At 36.4% G+C, this 20,429-nt stretch overlaps 1 protein-coding gene and 1 pseudogene across 2 annotated transcripts in view; both read left to right on the forward strand.

Moving 5' to 3' along the window:
* LOC111148443 (autophagy related 10) overlaps nt 1-20,429 on the forward strand; it is a 229,656-nt gene that overhangs the window by 83,202 nt on the left and 126,025 nt on the right. The gene's annotated exons all lie outside the window — the stretch shown is intronic.
* LOC111148444 lies at nt 18,561-19,043 on the forward strand (annotated as a pseudogene).

Here is a 20,429-nt window from a genome sequence, read left to right on the forward strand (position 1 = left end):
TCTCATTTTTCACTTCTCTGATTAGGTACTTTCATTTTCCCTCAACTGATTCATTTGGTGAATATTTACTGAGCTTATACTATATTTCAGAAACTTTTTTTTTTTTAAGATTTTATTTATTTATTTGACAGAGTGAGATACAGCGCGACAGGGGACAGAAGCAGGGGGAGTGAGAGAGGAAGAAACAGGCTTCCCACTGAGCAGGGAGCCCCGTGAGGGGCTTGATCCCAGGACCCTGGGAATATGACCTTAGTGGAAGGCAGATGCTTAACCTATTGAGCCACCCAGGCACCCCAGGTTGTTTTTTTTTTTTTTTAAGATTTTATTTATTTATTTATTTGACAAAGAGAGAGAGAGAGCACAAGCAGGGGGGTAGGGGCAGAGGGAGAGGGAGAAGCAGGCTCCCCATTCATCAGGGAGCCCATCACAGGAGACTTGATCCCAGGACCCTGGGATCATGACCTCAGCCAAAGGTAGACACTTAACCAACTTAGCCACCCAGGTGCCCCCAGACACTGTTCTATATGTCAGAGATACAATGATAAATATCACTGTCAAAGCCTAGCCCTTAGGAATCTTCCTTTATGTTCCCCAACTGGAAATTGTTTTGTTAAGACAATGAATCAAAGTGTCCTGCCCTCCCCAAGCCTAGGGTAAGCATATGACTAATCTAATAGAGGCCCAAGGATGGGAAATGGATAGAGTTGACTCATTCTGACTGTGGTACCCTGAGGAGTCTCTTAGTTCTTCTCATCTACATCCTCAGAGCTAATATATTTCCTATCTTTTTCCTAGGCATAGTTAAGTTTTTCCTTAAATTCTAGTAACTACTGGGCCCGAGTGGCTCAGTAGTTAAGTGTCTGCCTTCGGCTGGGGTCATGGTCCCAGGGTCCTGGGATCGAGCCCTGCATCGGGCTCTCTGCTCAGGGGGAAGCCTGCTTCTCCCTTGCCCACTCCCCCTGCTTGTGTTCCCTCTCTCTCTCTCTGTCAAATAAATAAATAAAATCTTAAAAAAAAAAAAAATTCTAGTAACTACCACCCATCCTTTAAAAAAATTGCTTTTTGCTTTGTTTAGCTCCAGAGTCAGTTTCGATTGCTTGCACCCAGTGAGAAATAAGGAAATATTGTATTCCTATGTCTTTTCCTAAGGGATTTGAACTAAATTGTGTAATCAGTAAGGCACTCTTGGCAATTTTTTTTTAAAGATTTTGTTTATTTATTTGACAGACAGAGATCACAAGTAGGCAGAGAGACAGGCAGAGAGAGGGGGGGAAGCAGGCTCCCCGCCGAGTAGAGAGCTCGATATGGGGCTCGATCCTAGGATCCTGGGATCATGACCTGAGCCGAAGGCAGAGGCTTTAACCCGCTGAGCCACCCAGGCGCCCACTCTTGGCAATTTTTGAACAGAGTGATTGGTTGATTGATTGATTGATTGATTTTAAGTAGGCTCCACACCCAGCCCAGAGCCCAACACAGGGCTTGAACTCACTAACCTGAGATCAAGAGTCTGAAGCTTAACCTACTGAGCCACCCAGGCTCCCCAAGAGAGCTTTATTTTTAAGGAAGTTTGGAGATGTCTTGATACGTTAGAACAGAAAAAGATTGCAATTAGATTGACCATAGGAATGCTGTTAAAATGCCCAAGTATTTAGGAATTAAGGGGGAATTATGCTGATTGCAGGAGTAGAAAGAAGTAATGGGAAAGAGCAGGGCTGGGACTAGTGTGAGGCAACAAAGGCATACTCACCTAGCATGAGTGCCTCCTTAAATTTTTTGCCCTCCATGCCTCTCTTACCTCATCCTAGACCTCACCCTGGGGATGATTTATTTAAAGGAAATATTGAAGGTCTTGATGACTGATTAGATACAGGGAGTAATCACAGTCATAACTACACCTGCTACTATGTGCAGAAACTGTTTCTAAGCACTCTACCTTTAACTCAAAGATCGTATGTGGGGTCAATTTTACTATCCCCATTTTCCTGTTGAGTAACCTGAAGGAAGCTCAGTGAAAGTTTCAGGTCACCTAGGTAACGAGGGAAAGAACTGGGGTATAAGAAAAGGGATTGAAGGGGCGTCTGTCAAATAAATAAATAAAATCTTTAAAAAAAAAAAAAGGATTGAAAAATGAGAATTCTACTAAACATGTGAAGAAAAACTAGTGCCAGTTCTATACAAAGCTCTTTCAGAAGGTGTAAGAAGAGGGAACACTTTCCAGTTCATTTTATGAAGTTAGTATTATACTGTTACCAAAATCAAACAAAGATCGTACAAAAAATAAAACTATAGACCTATATCCCTTATGAATATAGATACATAAATCCTTAACTAATATTAACAGAATTCAGCAATATTAAAAATTGTATACCATGACTGAATGTGGTTTGTTCTACAGAAGCAAGAGTAGTTCAACTATTTGAAAAATAAATCTATATAATTCACTATATTAACTGATTAAAGAAGAAAAATGACATGTTATTCAATATAGAAAATGCATTTGTTCATGATACAAACTGACAAGTAGGAATAGAAGGAAACTTCCTTTATTTGGTAAAATATATAGTTAGTATTCTATTTAATGGTGAAAAATCAAATGCTTTCCCCCTAAAACTGGGAATGAGTCAAGACTGTCTCCTCTCACCATTCTTACTCAATTAGTGATAAAAGTTCCAGCCAGTGCAGTAAGACAAGAAGAGGAAATAAAAGACATACAGATTGAAAAGCAAGAAATAAAACTATCTCTATTTGCAGATGACATGACATGATTTTTTATGTAGAAAATTCTAAGAAATTTATTTAAAAAAAAAAACCTCAACAAACCTCGAACTAATAAATTAGTTTATCAAAGTCACTGGATATAAGAAAACATACAAAAATCAATTGGTTTTCTCTATACTAGCAATGAACATGTGGACAATGACATTAAAAATATCACTTACAGTTGTTCTAAAGAACTGGAACATATTTAGGTATAAATCGAATAAAATGTTAATAGAACTTATATGCTGAGAACTATAAAATGCTGATAAAAGAAATCACAGAAAATAAATGGAGAGATAGGCTGTATTCATAAATTGGAAGCTTTGATATCAATATAGCAATGATATCAATTTTCCCAAAGTAGATATATAGATTTACAGAATTCCTGTCAAAATCCCAGCAAGATTTATTGTAGATATAGATAATATTGTCCTAACATTTTTATGAAAAGACAAAGGAACCAGAATTGGAGGAATCAGGGTACCTGATTTTCAGACTTATGTAGTCACAAGAATAAGGATCATTTGCTGGAGGGATAGACACTTGCTCTCAATGAAGTAGAATAGAGACTCTAAAAATAGACCCACATAAATATGTCCAACTGACTTTTGACAAAAGTACAAGAACAATTCAGTTGAAGAAGATATCCATTTCAACAACTGTAGCTGGAGAAATTGGACATCCAAATGCAAGAAATGAACCCTGACATAAGTCTTTCACCTTATATAGAAATTAGCTCACAGTGGATCATGGACTTAAAAATACAATATAAAACTGTAAAGCTCTTAGGAAGAAAATAAGAGAGAACTTTTGGAATCTAGGACTATAAAAATAATTCTTTGATTTGAGACCAAAATCATTATCCATAAAAAGAAATATCGATAACTTGGACTTCCTCAACTTAAAAACTTTCAGTCTGCAGAAGACCCACTTAACAGGATGAAAAGAAAAGTTACAGAGTGGGGGAGATTATTTACAAACCACATATCCAGCTAAGGACTATTATTGAGAATGTAGAAAGAGCTCTCGTGGGGCTCCTGGGTGGCTCAGTCAGTTGTGTCTGCCTTTGACTCAGGTCATAATCCCAGGGTCCTGGGATCGAGCCCTGCGTAGGGCTCCCTGCTCAGCAAGGAACCTTCTTCTTCCTCCCCCTCTGCCTGCTACTCCTCCTGCTTATGCTTTCTCTCTTTCTCTCTATTAAATAAATAAATAAAATCTTAAAAAAAAAAAAAAAGCTCTTGAAACTTAAATAGCCCAGTAGAAAATGGGCAAAAGACATGAAGAATTGCTGGAGAAGATAGAAAGATGCAAATTAGAACCACAATGAGATGTCTGTACACACCTACCCAAAATTTTAAAACAAAATTTTAAAGTGGCTAAACTTAAAATTTAAACTAAAATTTTAAGTGGCTAAACTAAAAATTTAAAACAAACAACAAACCAGATTCAATACCAAAGCTTTCAAGGATACAGAGAAACGGAATCACTCACACAACTGCTGGTTGAAATGTAAAATAATGTAACCACTCTGGAAAAAAAAAAATTAGTGTTTTCTCAAAAACTAAGCCTTCAACTACCATTTGACCCTAGGTACTTAGGTATTTATCCTAGAGAAATACTCCTATTTATCCTAGAGAAACGAAAATGTGGGTTCATACAAAAAGCTGTACACAAATTTTCATAGCAGTTTTATTTGTAATATCCCAAAACTGGAAATAACCCTTTAATGGATGAAGTTTAAAAAAACAACAACTGTGGTATAGCCTTACTATGGAATGCTATATAGGAATAAAAAGGAAAAGTACTGATAGGTACAACAGCCTCGATGAATCACGGAAGAACTATGCTGAGTGGATGAAACCAGTCCCCCAAGGTTACATAATGTATGATTCCATTTATATAACATTCTTTAAATGATAAAATTATAGATTGGAGAACAGATGATTGGTTACCAGTGTGAAGGAGAAGGTGAAGGTGGGAGAGAAATGAGTGTGCCTATGAAAGGGCAACACAAGGGATTTTGTGATGATGGAAATGCTCTGTGTCTTCCCGGTATCAGTGTTCATATCCTTGTTTTAATTTTGCACTCTCTCTATATCTGTATCTATATCTATATGGGTACTGATATCTATAAAGATATCTAGAGTGATATCTATCTATCTATACCTATATAATATCTATATCTATATATCTATACCTATATATCTATATATCTATATATCTGTACCTATATATCTATAGGTATACATATTTTTAGATATCTGTAGATATCTATCAACCTATCTATCTACATCTATATCTATGTACGTACATAGATATAGATAGATATAGATATCAACCTATCTATATCTATATCTATATCTCTGTACCTATATATCTATACCTATAGATATTAAGTGGAACAATCCTAGTAATTTGGGACGTTTTGGGGGGAGGGAGTAGTGTATAGCAGGCAGTTCTTTCTAGGGACCCCATTTAGAAGTCAGCTTTTTTGCTATGTCTGCCTTTCTAAAGCTTTTTTTCCTTCCTTCAATTCAGTGGCTTTTATGACAACCATAAAGGAAAATATGACAATGGAATAGAGCTATATAGATATATAGGTACAGAGATATAGATATAGATAGATAGGTTGATAGATATCTATAGATATCTAAAAATATGTATGTTTTTAGAAAGAGAGTGTGAGCAAGGCGGGGAGGGACACAGAGAATCTTTTTTTTTTTAAATTTTATTTATTTATTTGAGAGAAAATGAGTGAGAGAGAGCATGAGAGAGGAGAAGATCAGAGGGAGAAGCAGACTCCCCAAAGAGCTGGGAGCCCAATGCGGGACTCGATCCTGGAAGTCTGGGATCATGACCTGAGCCAAAGGCAGTCACTCAACCAACTGAGCCACCCAGGCGCCCGGGACACAGAGAATCTTAAGCAGGCTCCATGCCCAGTGCGGAGCTCAACTCAGGACTCCATCTCACAATCCTGGGATCATGACCTGAGCTGAAATCAAGAGTTGGATGCTCAACTCACCGAGCCACCCAGGCGCCCCTACTTATGCACTATATTTTTGTAAGAAGTAACAGTTGTGGGGAATTGAGTAATGGACATATTCCTTGTCTTATTTTTTATAATACATGTGTATCTAATGTATGTTTATAACCACCTCGAGATTAAAAGTTTAGTCAAAAAATGATTTTAGATTTCAAAGCTAATAACAAGGAGAATGAAGGTGCTTTTTAAGGAACTAAGAAAATCCCATTCCTTCAATAAGTTTCCACAACTTATTAGAAAAATCCACTGAAAGAACAAATTAACACAAATGTGATGATGTTTGATAAGCTCTTAACATCTTAGAGATTTTTGTATATTTTAGAGAGAGAAAACTTAGTGACTGAAATCAATCTCTAATTGAGGTGATTTCAAGCAACATGATCAAATTAAGTGGAGCAATCCTAGTAATTTGGGACGTTTTTGGGGGAGGGAGTAGTGTATAGCAGGCAGTTCTTTCTAGGGACCCCATTTAGAAGTCAGCTTTTTTGCTATGTCTGCCTTTCTAAAGCTTTTTTCCCTTCCTTCAATTCAGTGGCTTTTATGACAATCATAAAGGAAAATATGACAATGGAGTAGAGCTAAAAGGAGGCAACTCAGGAGTATTCATTTGAATGTATACTTTTTTACTTGAAGTTAAGAATTGATTTCTCCTTTAATATTGTTAGCATGCTTTGTGGGTAGGGACATAGGATTTAATCTCGCTATTATAATAATTTCCATGTCTTCTTGCAGATTTCACACTAAGGGACTAGGAAACTCCCAAGAGACTTGCATGTTGACAAAGTCCTACCTAAAATTGAACAAGATCTATTTTTCCCATACTTTTGTTGTGTGGAAAAAAATTGACTTGAATTTTATCTCATATTTGTAGATTGCAGTGAAGGCTTTTCAAGAAGTGTTTTCAGTTGGATTAATACTCACTTAAGGTCATTTGGTTAATACATAGTCAGGGAGCTGTAGAAACCGCATTATAAGATCAGGGTTAATTAGGACCAATAAAATCATATTATAGTGAATATAATACTAAAAAGTTTTCTGAATAAGACGACTATTTCCATAAGAAAATTTTGGAAAACACATGTTTCTGATTTTCTTCTTGAAATGGAAAAATAGTTATATTTATAATAAAGTTTGCACATACATACTTAGAATGGAAATAAGGAATTTTTTTAATAGAAACACTACTAATTTGGTTTAATAGTTTTTGTATTTGAAAGTGAGTTTGGACATTTTTCTTTTGCATTTTCCCTTTATGTTATCCTCAAAATTTAGTATACGGTAGAAGTAGCATTCAAATCAATGGAGAAAAGAACAATTATTTATTAAATGTTTTAGGATAAACAGATAACTATTTGGAAAAACAAGATTGGGTACATCTTCATATCCTATGCCAAAACATATGCTAAATATACAAATTCAAATATAAAAATCTTTATGTTTTTAAGAATATGAAGTGGCAGGGGCTCTGTAAACATGACACTAATAACAACAACAAAAAAATATGTTCCTGCTCTCCATTGGTAACAAACCATCCCAAAACTTAGTGGCTTAAACCAACAGTGTTATTGATTGTATCTCTCTTAAGAGCTTAGAGTTTGGTGAGGTTATTTCTTCCATGGGTTTCATTTGGACTCATTTATGAGGCTGCTTTTTTTCTGGTGGGTTGGCTGGAGCTGGAGGGTCTCAGAGGCTGCAACCTCTTCCTCTCTGTTGTGTCATTCAGTTATCCTGCCCAACTGTCTACATGATGGTTGGGTCCTGAGAAAGTAAAGGCAGAAGGTATAGGGGCAGAACCCTCCAGAGGCCTCAGTGGCCTAGGAGGGCTAAGCTCCAGAACTCACACTCACTTCTGGCACATTTTAAGATTGATTTATTTAACGGGGGGCAGGGGGGACAGGGGGCAGGGAGGAATGGCAGAGGGAGAGACTGCCTCAGGCAGTGGGAGAAGGCGAGAGAGCCTCAAGCAGACCTGGAAACACCATCTGAGCCGAAATCAAGAGTTGGATGCTTAACTGATTGAGCTACCCAGGCACTCTTGAATAGAGATTCTGAGTATCTTTTCATGTACCATTTGGCCTTTTGCACATTTTCTTTGGAAAAATGCCTAATCAGGTTTTCTGCCCATTTTTTGAGTTATTTTTATTATTATTTTGCTATTGAGTTGTATGAGTTCTTTATATAGTTTGAATATTAACTCCTTACTGGATATATGGCTTGCAAATATTTTTTTGACATTCTGCAGGTTGTCTTTTCACTTTAATTGTTTCTTTTGTTATGTTGAGACTTTTTATTTTGATGTAGCCCCACTTGTTTATTTTTTATTTTTTTGCCTTGGTTAGGTGTCATATCCAGAAAATAATTACCAAGGCCATGTCAAGGAGCTTTATTCCTATGCTTTCTTCTATGAGTTTCTTGTTCCGTGGGACTTTTTTTATATCTACTAAACATGTTCACCATATTCTCTAGTCAGGGAATGACAAATGATATCTATACACCAAATCTGGCCCACAAGATTTGTAAATAAAGTTTTATTGGAACAGAGCCATGTCCATTCATTAACACATTATTTATGGCTGCTTTTTGCATTACAATGGCTGAGGTGAGTAATTGTAACAGAGACTGTATGGCCTGCAAAACCTAAATTATATACTATCCCTCCCTTTACAGAAAAAAAAAAAAAAACCGGCTCCTGGACTACTTGAACATAATGGAATATTATTATAATAGCTATTTTACTATGTTTACTTATTTTATCAGTGGTGTCATTTCTGGGTCACTTTCAATTGATTGATTTTTTTGGCTTCATTTTGGCTTGTATGTTTCTGCTTCTTTGCATGCTTTTTTTTTTTTTTTTTTTTTTTAAATTAGAGGCCAGATAGTGGTGGATTTTATCTTGTGTGTGCTGGGTATTTTTGTATTCTTATAAATATTTTTGAACCTTGTTCTGGGATACAGTTAGGTTATCTGGAAACAGTTTGAACCTTTACAAATTTTAAGGTTAAGCTTTGTTAGATGGGACCAGATAGTTTTTTTCTAGGGCTAATTTTGCTCATTAATGAGGTAAATCTCTCCAGAGGATTTTATCTAATGCCTCTGAATTATGGCTAATAGGACCCCAAATTACCCTCTGCCCTATGCAGGTATCAGTTTCTTCTAATTCTTTTGAATGGTTCTTTTCTTGAGCTGAGTTTTTTCTTCAAACATATGAGCTAATCCATACTCAGCTCAAGATATGAGGGACTTCTTTCTTCTGTGCTGCTCTCTCCTTTCGTTCTTTGTCCTGCAAAGTCAACAGTCTTGGCCTCCTTGGATTCTCAGTTCCATCTCCTCTACTAGGGAAGCCTGGTGAGCTTAGCCTAGGTTATACCTCCCTGCACGGTCGCCTAAAAACTCTCACGAGGCAATAAGCTGGGACAGTCTTAGGGCTTTACTGTACTTGTTTCCCATGTCTCAGGGATCACTGTCTTTTGTTGCCAGATGTCCAGTGTCTTGAAAAATAATTCTTTCATATTTTGTTAAGTTTTTTAGTTGTTTCAGGTGGCAAGATCAATCTCTTCTCTGTTACTTCCTCTTGGCTAGGAGTGGAGGTCTTCAAATAACTTCAAATGTCAAATGATATTTGTATTTTACTACATTAAAAATAAATAATAATACTATAGAACAAACTATAAACCAACTTGAAAGACAATTGACAAACTGGAGAAGAATTTGCCACTGTTGTGCCCCACTAAGGATTGATAGCTCCAATATATAAGCAGGTCTTTTTGTAAATCAAAAAGAAAAAGGTGAACAATTCCAGGAGAAAAATGGGACAAGGTATTTTTATTTGCTTATTTGCTTTCGTTAGTGGGTAGATGGCAAAAGAAGAAATTAAAATGACCAGTAAATAGGTGAAAAGATTTTCTGTTCGAATGCTAATCAAAGAAATACTAGTAGAAATGACTGAGAGATACTACTTTTCTCTCATATATTGCCAAGGAAGAAAACAAATGATATGTATTGGTGACAAAACAGGTTCTAATACCCTTAGGTAGAATGTAAATTTTCATAGCCTTTCTGAAATGCAGTCTGGTAATCTGTATGAAAACTTAGAATCAGTATTTGTCTTAACAATTCTAATTCTCAAAATTTATCCTGGCAAATCATCTCATAAATTTCTAAACAAAACAATTTATTGTCAAATTACTCATAAAAACTGGAAATAACTTCAGTATCAGTTATTAGTCAAGTAGCTAATCTTTATATATGCAATTACTTATTATTTTAAATCCTATAATTATGTTTATAATTTTTTATAGTTATTTCCTCAGTTGTAAAATACAGGTATGTATATATATTCAGGATACCACTATTTGACTATTACAAACAATGAGGTAGATATATATTTATTAATACAAAAAGATGTCTTCAACATATTCAGTGAAGAAAGCAAGTTACAAACTAGTATGTGTAGGTGATACATGAGAAATATAGATACATAGAAACATACATACACATTCTCTGGCAGGTAGAATTATAGGTGATTTTTATTTTCTGGTTTCTGTTCCCACATTTAAAAATTTTTGAAAGTAAGAGCTTGTATAACCTTTACAGTCAGAGACCAACCAACCAACCAGAAAGGAAACCAGAAAGGAAAGAGAAATGTTGTAAGGTTCTGAGAAACTATGTTATAGAATGAAGATGAAACCTGTGATTTGTCACTTGAGTGGTCTGGGTAGTAGAAAAAGCAAGACCTGGGTTTGACCCCCGATTCCTCTTTTTGTAAGTACGGTGATCTTGGGCAAATAATTTAACATCTTTGACTTTAATAGTTCTTAAAGTCATTACTTTAATATATCATATAACTATTATATTTATGTCACAGGTAGTAGAAACATCCAAGAAAGAGTAGTTTGATTTTTAAAATTATTTCTTAACAAGTAAAATAGGGGACTAAGAATAGTTTTCACCAGGCATCAAATCTACTTAGATGATGGGATGCGTTTGTTACTCTCATGGTACAATTAGCGAATACTAATTATCTCTGTATGAGAGCCATCTTTAATTTCATTTGAGCTCAATTTTTATCTAAAACGTGATCTTTGATTAAGAGAATCACAGTCTTATTTCATTTTAACCAGGAGTGGTGTATGTACTTGCAGCCAATAGCTCCTCTTGTCCTGTCTTCCACCAGCATGCCACAGCCCACTGTGGCTTATGCTTGGCTCCTTCGGGCTGGGGAGGGATGGCATTAGGCAGGCAGGGCCAAGGTTTATGTCATTGCTGAAGAAGCAGGACCAGTGATTTGGTGCCTTTCCTCATGAGGTTCTCTCAGCTCTATCTCAGTCCTTCACTCCTAGACATACTGGCTCTACAGAACAAGAAGAGCCTGTGTTTCTTAAAACAAGGTGTATTACTTTAGTGGAAAAATTAATAGACATTAATGATCTTGAACTCTTAAAAACATTACTGTATCCCTGTGTACTCTTATGACAGCCCAACTATGGAGACTTTGCAGAGGCAAGAAATCTATCAGCTTCTTTCCTTTGCCTTACATGTAGTTGTTTGCCACTAATATTGGACAATAGAAACCAGGGTTTTTTACCAAAGCTATTACTAATCTTTCAGATGAAAATACTGGCACATTAGCTATCACATGGATATCATTTTATAGTCCAATAAAGACTCCTAAAGCATCATCTCTACAGTCTGTCTGGGTTTGGAATATTTTTATGCACTGCTGTGAGAAAAGCAGGTGCACTCACACATCTATTTCTAAGATTTGTCTGTTTTGTCATATGATTTGGGTTTAAAATTTCTGCAGATGTCAATCTCAGCCATTTTTGCTATTAGTAGAGCAACTTAAAAGTTAGCTTTTCTAAGTCTAACTTCATATTTATTTTAGAACAGCTTAAACCTTGTAGCCTATTTTCTCTCTCAGATAGGGTTTTTGTGGAATGACTTAAATCCAAAGTTAGCTCAAGATGGAACCCTTCCCCTGTTGAAATATTGCTGTTTTAATACCTCAACATCTTTTCCAGTTCATGGTGTCAACACTGCTTTGCAATTTCTTTTGCTGCCCTCTAGCCCTTTGGCTCTCCTTTCCATTACTGTATTTCCTTGATGAGTACCTGTGCCAGGCTTGGAGGCATCGAGGGAAGGGGTCTGTAGGTTATAGGCTTACTAGGCGGGCTTTATTATCAAAGACTTGAGAGCTCATAATGAGACCCATCTTTCCAAATGGCACAAAGTTTGTTAGCTGATGTTAGCATCCTATTGAGAATGATGAGCTGGCCTGGTAATTTAGCATTTTATCCAAGAGTGAAGTTTTCTTTGAACACATAACATGGACTAATGCCCTTCCTTCCCAAAGGAAATAACCAATTAATAATTCCATATCCTTTCATACTGTGCTCTGCCACACCCCACTGCCCCAAGTTTTGTTGTAAAATCATCTGATCGGATAATATGGTCTGTCTTTTAACCACTGTCTTTAATGTTCATACTGTATTATATTATCTTAAACTATCTACAGAGAAATACCTACAAAGAGATACCTATGAATTATGTACAAAGAAATATCTTCTGAGTTACCTCAAGGCTAAGGTAAATTAGCTTTGTTTATGTAGTAGTTGTATATGCTTTTTGAAGCAATAATCGATTTTTAAATTTTGCAAAAATATATCTCCCTATAAAATTATAACCAGTTATATTTAAAATATCTTAAACTTGTTATATGTCTTGTAAAATAGAATTTTCAGTCAACCTTTTTTTTGTTGTATTTGAAGAAAAAATTTTCTTTCTTGAGGAAGAATGCCATGTAAATACAAAATATTATTATTGTTATTATGGATACTAATGACCTTTATCCCTATAAATATTAGTATTAAAATTTAAAAACACCTTCTTTTTGCCAAACCCAAACATTTCTGAATAAAGATCAGGGGTCACAAAACTATGATGATTCAGTAGTAAAATATCACAGTATTTAGAAAATCTTTTTTACAATTGCTTAAATTATGTGAAAAGGTTTATCAAAAGGTCTAGGACCATCTTAAATTACAGCATAATATTTGCCCAAAGAAGTCTCAGGAGAACTTACAATAGGTTCATGCTGCAAGAATTTCAACCTTAGCAACAAGATAGCCTTGTTGAAAACCTAAACCCAAACTAGAAACATGAATCATTTTCTTCATTTAATTTAAAAATGCATTTCCAGGGGTGCCTGGGTGGCTCAGTCATTAAGCGTCTGCCTTTAGCTCAGGTCATGATCCCAGGACCCTGGGATTGAGCCCCACATCGGGCTCCCTGCAGAGCAGGGAGCCTGCTTCTCCCTCTGCCTGACACTCCTCCTGCTTGTGCTCTCTTTCTGTCAAATAAATAAATAAAATCTTTAAAAAAAAATACATTTCCAATAATTTCCCATGATAGTAGATCCATTTTAATAGTTTAAGATGCTGGACTTAGAGGGTGCAAAAACAATGGACGTATTTTTACTCTAGCAGAAGTTTTTTTAAACTATCATTCGTATTGCTCACAAAACCAAACAAAGCAATCTTGTAAAATTGGGGTGTTGTTTATTATACCCTGTTCACAGTGATGTGGGACTAGGAGAAAATTGGTATGTGGAGCTGGAGAAATAGGAAGACAATTGATATTTTAAAACTGGTTTAACAAAAAAAAAACAAAACAATAAAGATACCACGTGGAAATGGATCAGTTGTTGCTTCATGGAAATCTGGTTTCCCACTGTAACATTCAGTCTGGATCCTCCTGTAGTTTTGATTGTCTCATTTAAGATGGTCAAGAAAGTTGTTTTTCAGCCCAGGCTCTCAGAAGCTAAGACCAGGTAAAGGCGTTGAATGCTTTTAATTTATATTAATTAATTGATTTTGAGACACAAGAATGAAACATTTAGTATTTCCTTAGGTTTAATATGTTAATATCTAAAGAAATAGTATATATGATAATAGTCAACTAAATTTATTTTTATTGAGCTCAGCCTCCCCCCCCCCAATTTATTTGCTAATGTTAGTTTTAATGCTGTGCAAACAAAGGGATCATTGTTTCTCAAAGTCCATACTTGATTTGACCTAAAGACAAAGCTGTTAGCTAATGGGACCAATGAAAAATTTTCAGGTCCTTTAAAAATTGAATAAGATTTATTGAAACAGTTCTACCAGTCTGCTGCAAGAACAATGAGTTTCACAAGTACTGAATAGATAGTTCTCTTTTAAATGGTCCCCAGCAAGTCAGCTTGACCAAATTACATGGAACTTTGTTGAGTTCACCCACAACACATACATAGACTTGTTGACAGCATTGAAGCAAGATGGAAAAATGAATCTATAAAAGCAATAAAGCAGCATTACATTTTGAATTTAATTTAATTTGGATTTAAGTGGGGACTTGAATTGCCATCAACCATGAACAAAAATTAGACAAAGCCATCCTAATTTGTAGATTTTTCCCCCCTCACAAAAGGAAAAAAAAATGCTATCAGAGTGGTTCAAAATGCAATCTACCTAGGTTTATATTTTCTTAAATTACTCATTGGGGGATAAAAACCACAGAAAGAAGAAAAATGTAAATAATTTGTCAGCCAAACCTGAATGTTATTTAATTGGGAAAAAAAGTTTAGCTCCCCAAAGGAAAGAATGGATCCAGTTTGTCTTCTATTTTATGGCAGTGTAATAAATTTAAAAAATATTTTCGTTGATACCAATATTTAATAATTAATTTAAAAACAATGATTGTTTATATAGAGTAATAGCAGTTAAGATGTAATATGCTTAAGGGATAGTACTGTAATTATTAATAAAGTATTATAATTTACTATGTATGTTTCTATTTTAAATTAAAAAATTTTTTTTACTATGTATGTTTCTTAATCAGACGTAATAAGTGCATATTTAAATATTCTTTCTGTATATTTTTAAATTTTTAAAAATTTTTAAAAGATTTATTAGAGAGCATGCATGTGTGCTGTGTGCACACAAGTGAGAGGGAGGGGCAGAGGGACAAGCAGATTCCCTGCTGAGCTCAATCCCAGCACCCTGAGATCATGACCTGAACTAAAGTCAGATACTTAACTGATTTAGCCACCCAGGTCCTCCTGAATATTCTTTTTTTAATAAATGGAATGACATTTATAGATATAGGAACATTTAATTTACCGTGACTGAACCTACACAAATTAATGATTAGTGACAATGTAGTAAATATCTAAAATGTTTTGCATCGTGTATGTTAGACTATGCCTCTTGTTCAGAAAATAGTGGTGTAGCTCTTTTAAAGTCAATAACAGTAATCATAAACAAGATAATTCCATCAGCACAAGTCAGTCTTACTCTGCATATATTAATTTAGCACAGTATTGCACTTAATAAATTATCGTTAATCATAAATACATTTTCACATGTGCATATTTAAGTTCTGTAATGTTTGCTTCTTGGTTTTTCTGTAGGGCTAAGGTATAAGACACTCATTTCAAATATGAGAAACAGCATAATCAGTCTTTTGAAGCCCACTGCAATCAATATCTATGCAAATGGGGTAGTTATGGAATTTACACTGCTTTGTCAATCAATCACCAGTCAAGTCCCCACCCTACACTCAATGCACTAATAGATTTTTTTCTTTATGGGAGAAAAATTTTTTTTCTTTTTAAAGGAAGAGACTTCCTTTTTTGCAAGTATCTGTTACATAAACAAGTGCCTCTACCTCCTCACACTTACCTCCCTGCACAGTGAGTCAGCCCATGCTGCCAGTCTCTTTCTACATGGTGGTAGTCAGGTTCTGGGCTTCCTATGTGCCATGTGTGGCCTCCTATGGCCCTCTCCTGGGGCAGAGGCTCAGCTCCTGAAAGAAGAAGCAGGTCTTTGGGACCCAGAGGTGGTTGGACAGGCATCCCTAGTGTGTTGATTATGTGCTGCCTGCCCACTGGTAGAGAAGTCTTCAGTGGCTCAGTAAGGGCTCTGTCTTTTGCCTTATGTCAAGTTCTTGCAAAGGACTGGGTGGGGACACAGAACACTTGTTAACCAAATAAGCAGACGACAGAAACAAATGAAGGATAGTTAATTAGGTGGGATACCAAAATTGGGGTTCAAGGTTTATTTCCATTGCATGGAGTAGTAGACTGTAAAAAGAAATGTAATAAGGAGAAATCTGAAATCTTATGCCTAGATTAAAGAGAAGGAACAAATTACTAAACGTATGCAAGTAGGGAAAGTCTGGTTTAAGGGTACTTGCAGTGGAAACCAAAACAAAGTAAAAACTAGATACTTTTTTAGCTACCTGTAACCGTGGTAGGAACCTTTAGTCTTGAGGACCGCTGAAGAAGCTAATGCATAAGACTGTCTTGGAGTGACAACACAGGAAGTGAATAACCCCTCTGTTTTCTGCTGGTCAACTCACATCTGCTGGGTGTGTTGAGTTCTATTCTGAAACTTCTAAGGAGTCTGAAAAGCTTGAGCCTGTATAAAAGAGGGTGACCCCAATGATGAGGAAGTTGAAAAAGTTAGTTTCAAGTACAGAGGCTGTAAGTAGAATATGATATTGCTCTTCAAATATTGAAAATGTTAGGGCTCCTGGGTGACTCAGTCCGTTGGGAGGCTGATTCTTGGTTTCAGCTCAGGTCATGATCTCATGGGTCTTGGGATTGAGCCGTATGGCAGGCTCCTTGCTCAGTGGGGAGACTGCTTAAAGATTATCCCCCTCTGTCTCTCCCCACCTCGTGTGCACACGTACATGCACCCATGCGTACTCTCTCTCTCTCTCTAATATGGATAAATAAATCTTAAAAAATATTGAAAATGTATCTTCAGACTCAGTATATGAGTTAGGAAATAAGTTCCTGAGTTCTGTATAACAAACAAACACATAGGTTATTCTTTTGTGTAGATGAAGTCTGGGGATGGATAGCCCAGGATAGCCCAGGGCTAGAAAGACAGCTCCACAAAGTCTTCGAGGATCCCAACTCTGATGTCTTCAGCAAAGAAATTTTGAATTAATTAATTTGAAATTGTTTCCATTTTCAAGATCACCTCATGGTAAATTACTGGAGCTCCTACAGGCACATCCCTATTCCAGACAGCAGGAAGAAGGATGGGTATGACACGGAAAGGCACACCTCTCCCTTTTAAGAACCCTTCCCAGAATTTGCACAGACATTTCTACTGACATTTTTTGGCCACAACTTAGTCTACTGGCCAAAACTGGCTGCTCTGGCAGCAGAATAAAACCAGTAGGCAGAAGCTTGAAAAGGACAAACTTTACTAAATATTGAGAAGAATTTCCTAATAGCTTTATGTGCCCCAAGTTGAATGGGCTTTTTTAGAGAAGCTGATGTAACTATTGTTACAAAAGCAACTAGAAAATTGCCTATCAGGGGTGCTTGGGTGGCTCAGTTGGTTGGGCAACTGCCTTTGGCTCAGGTCATGATCCTGGAATCCTGGGATCAAGTCCCGCGTCGGGCTCCCAGCTCCATGGGGAGTCTGCTTCTCCCTCTGACCTTCTCCCCTCTCATGCTCTCTCTCACTCTCTCTCTCAAATAAATAAATAAAATCTTAAAAGAAAAGAAAAGAAAATTGCTTATCAGGGACATCTTAGGGGGAGACATGATAGATACAGTTCCTTCGATACTGTGTGCCAAGACTATTTCAATATTTGTGTACACAGGCCATGCTGAGTTTTAGTTTGATTATCTTTTCTTATAAAAAGAGATTTTGATAAGATTAGACTTCTACTTATTACATATCAATAATGACAAATGTTCCTTAAAGTGAGTACTTAGTACACAAGTCTTTTCATGTTTTTCAGAAGCTAGCATTTTCTTTTCTTTTTTGTTAAAGATTTTATTTATTTATGTATTTATTTATTTATTTATTTGTCAGAGAGAGAGAGAGAGAGAGAGAGAGAGAGCATAAGCAGGAGGAATGGCAGGCAGAGGGAGAAGCAGACTGTTTGCTGAGCACAGAGCCCCATGTGGGACTCCATCCTAGCACCTTGGGATCATGACCTGAGCAGAAGGCAGCCACTTAACCGACTGAGTCACCAGGCATCCCTAGCATTTTCTGTTAATGGAAGGCACTAGTGAAATGGTGTTCTGTGGACATATAATGACTTTGCACACTTAGCAATCCTTCTGATATTGAAGTTTGGGGCCTTATGAATTTTCTTATTAATTTGCTTCAGGAAGTATTATTGATCAATTGGTTGAACCAAATTTCTTTCACTGTAACTATAAGACAGACACATTTTAATATTTGTGGCATATGAAATGTATATAGCTTCAGTCATTTTATGATGGATTTTTATTTTCTTTTGGTGTTTATGAGAATTTCTTCAGAAAATATTAAGATGTTGATGTGGTATGTGTTTTTTATTTGTATTTACAATTCTATAATTAAAGAGATCTAACATATTGAAGTTATGAGTTTTGTAATTTTAAAGTATAGTACCATGCCCACACCATAAGTCTGTTGGAGGTGGACTGAAAATGCTTTAGTACTACCTGTAGACCTGTGTTCATTCTTGCTGACACAGATGATATTAAAAACTTAGACAAAATAGTTATTGGATGCCGACTCCATTAGAAGCAGAAGGAGAAAATCTATTGCTTGCCAAATTAGAAAAATGTCATATAAAGAAGAAACTTTGCCTTTAGCTGCCATTTTGCCTCCCCGTGTGCTTGTGCACCTAATCTCAGCTGGTCTGCTGGAGACCCCCTGAGCACCAACTCTAGTTCTCCATGTGGTCCCATTTCTGTTTCAACAAGATGAAAGCAACTATTATGAACCAGGAGAAACTCACCAAACTGTAAGCCCAAGTGAGCATTGGTAGGGAAAGAACTGCTCACGGAAAGAAGGTGGTTCATAGAACAGCTACAGCAAATGATAACAAACTTCAGCTCTCCTTAAAAAGTTAGGGGTAAACAATATCTCTGTTATTGAAGTGAGTATGTTCACAAACCAAGGAACAGTGATCTACTTTAACAGCCCCAAAGTTCAGGAATTGCTAGTAGCAAACACTTCTCACCATTACAGGCCACGCTGAGACAAAGCAGCTGACAGAAATGCTACCCAGGGTTTTAAACCAACTCAGTGCAGACAGTCTGACCAGTTGAAGGAGACTGGCTGAAGCTTAGTTCAAACAATCTGTGGTTGGAAAAGCCCCACTTGCTACTGGAGAGGAGGAGGATGATGAAGTTCCAGATCTTGTGGAGAATTCAGAGGATGCTTCCAAGAAGGAAGCAAACTGAACTGAGTCAACTTCTGAAGAAGATAAAACCTGAAGAAGTTTTTGGGAGATGGTATTTTATAGTATGACTGCTTTTTAAAATTTTGTTCATGGATCTGATAAAACGTAGATCTCTAATATTTTTAAGCTCAAGCCCCTTGGACACTGCAGCTCTTTTCAGTTTTTGCTTACACACAATTCATTCTTTGCAGTTAAGCATGCTGAAGAAGCCTGGGAAGAAAGTTTGCAACAAGGTTAAAAAAGTTCTTTGCCTAGTGAAAAAGAAAAAGAAACAAGATTCCAAATAAGAAACCCAGGTATTATTAAGAATACAATGGTAAACATTGTTAAATTGTGCTCTTTTAGAGACTTAAATGAATTTTCCAAAATATAAAAACATTGACCACACTTGGCCTATACACATTTTCAAGGCATAGTTTTGGTTATTTATACCTGTTTTTGTATCTTCATGTATTGGTACATTTGTATCTGTATTTATTCTCTTTAGTTACAGAGAACAATTCTGGAAAGCATTTTGCTTCAACCTGTAGTCCATATGGTATGATGCAAGGCAAAAAAGGACAGACTTGTGGGGAGCTCTTAGGGAGGCTGTCCTTCCCACCAGTATGTAACTGATGCCCTTGCTTAATACATGGGCAGCTCAGCTTTCTGGAAGCAACTGTTAGATTCCAGGGCTTGGTCTTCCTCCTTATAGGCTTGTAGGTCTTTTCTCACACACAGTTTGAAAAGTTTTAAGGGATCCTATCTTGATCCTAGGTTGAAATCCTTAACTAATATGATACGCACTATGTTGAACTGACTTGCGCTATGCCTTCTAAAGATCATGATTTATTCTACAGGGAGAAGTATTAAATTAAAATGGAGGGATTGAGTACTTTTGCCTCTTTTTTCTTTCTTCCTAACTCCTCCTGAAGAAAAAAGGTTTGAACCTTTCCACCACTTGCATTTTTTAAAACTTTGCACAAATAACTCATCAGGCCTCAGATTCTTTATCTGCAGACAAGAATAATAATACCTATTATGTAAGGCTTATGGTAATTAAATTCAATAAACATCTTCTGAGCTCTTTCTGTATCCTCGGTCTAGTAAAATGTAAAATAATTTCTTTGTAAAACTTTTAGCACAGTATCTGGTACATAGAGATAAACAATTACGATTCTCTTTGCATTCTAAAATGAGGTCCTAATATAACAGGGACCCCAGTGAGCCCATAGTCCCAGCCCTTATCCCATGAACCTCTGAGTTGAGCTTTCTCACACTGTGCTTATGAGATGGGGATTCACTCTCATAAACCTGACTGCCTCTTTATTTTTCTTTTTCTACCACTTTTCTTTAGTATGTTGATAGATCCCTTTCTCAGCTTCCCTCTCTTGTCCTGCTTTCCACT

The sequence above is a fragment of the Enhydra lutris genome, unplaced genomic scaffold, assembly GCF_002288905.1.
Source record: "Enhydra lutris kenyoni isolate GAN:26980312 unplaced genomic scaffold, ASM228890v2 scaffoldscaffold19, whole genome shotgun sequence".
Classification (NCBI taxonomy): domain Eukaryota; kingdom Metazoa; phylum Chordata; class Mammalia; order Carnivora; family Mustelidae; genus Enhydra; species Enhydra lutris.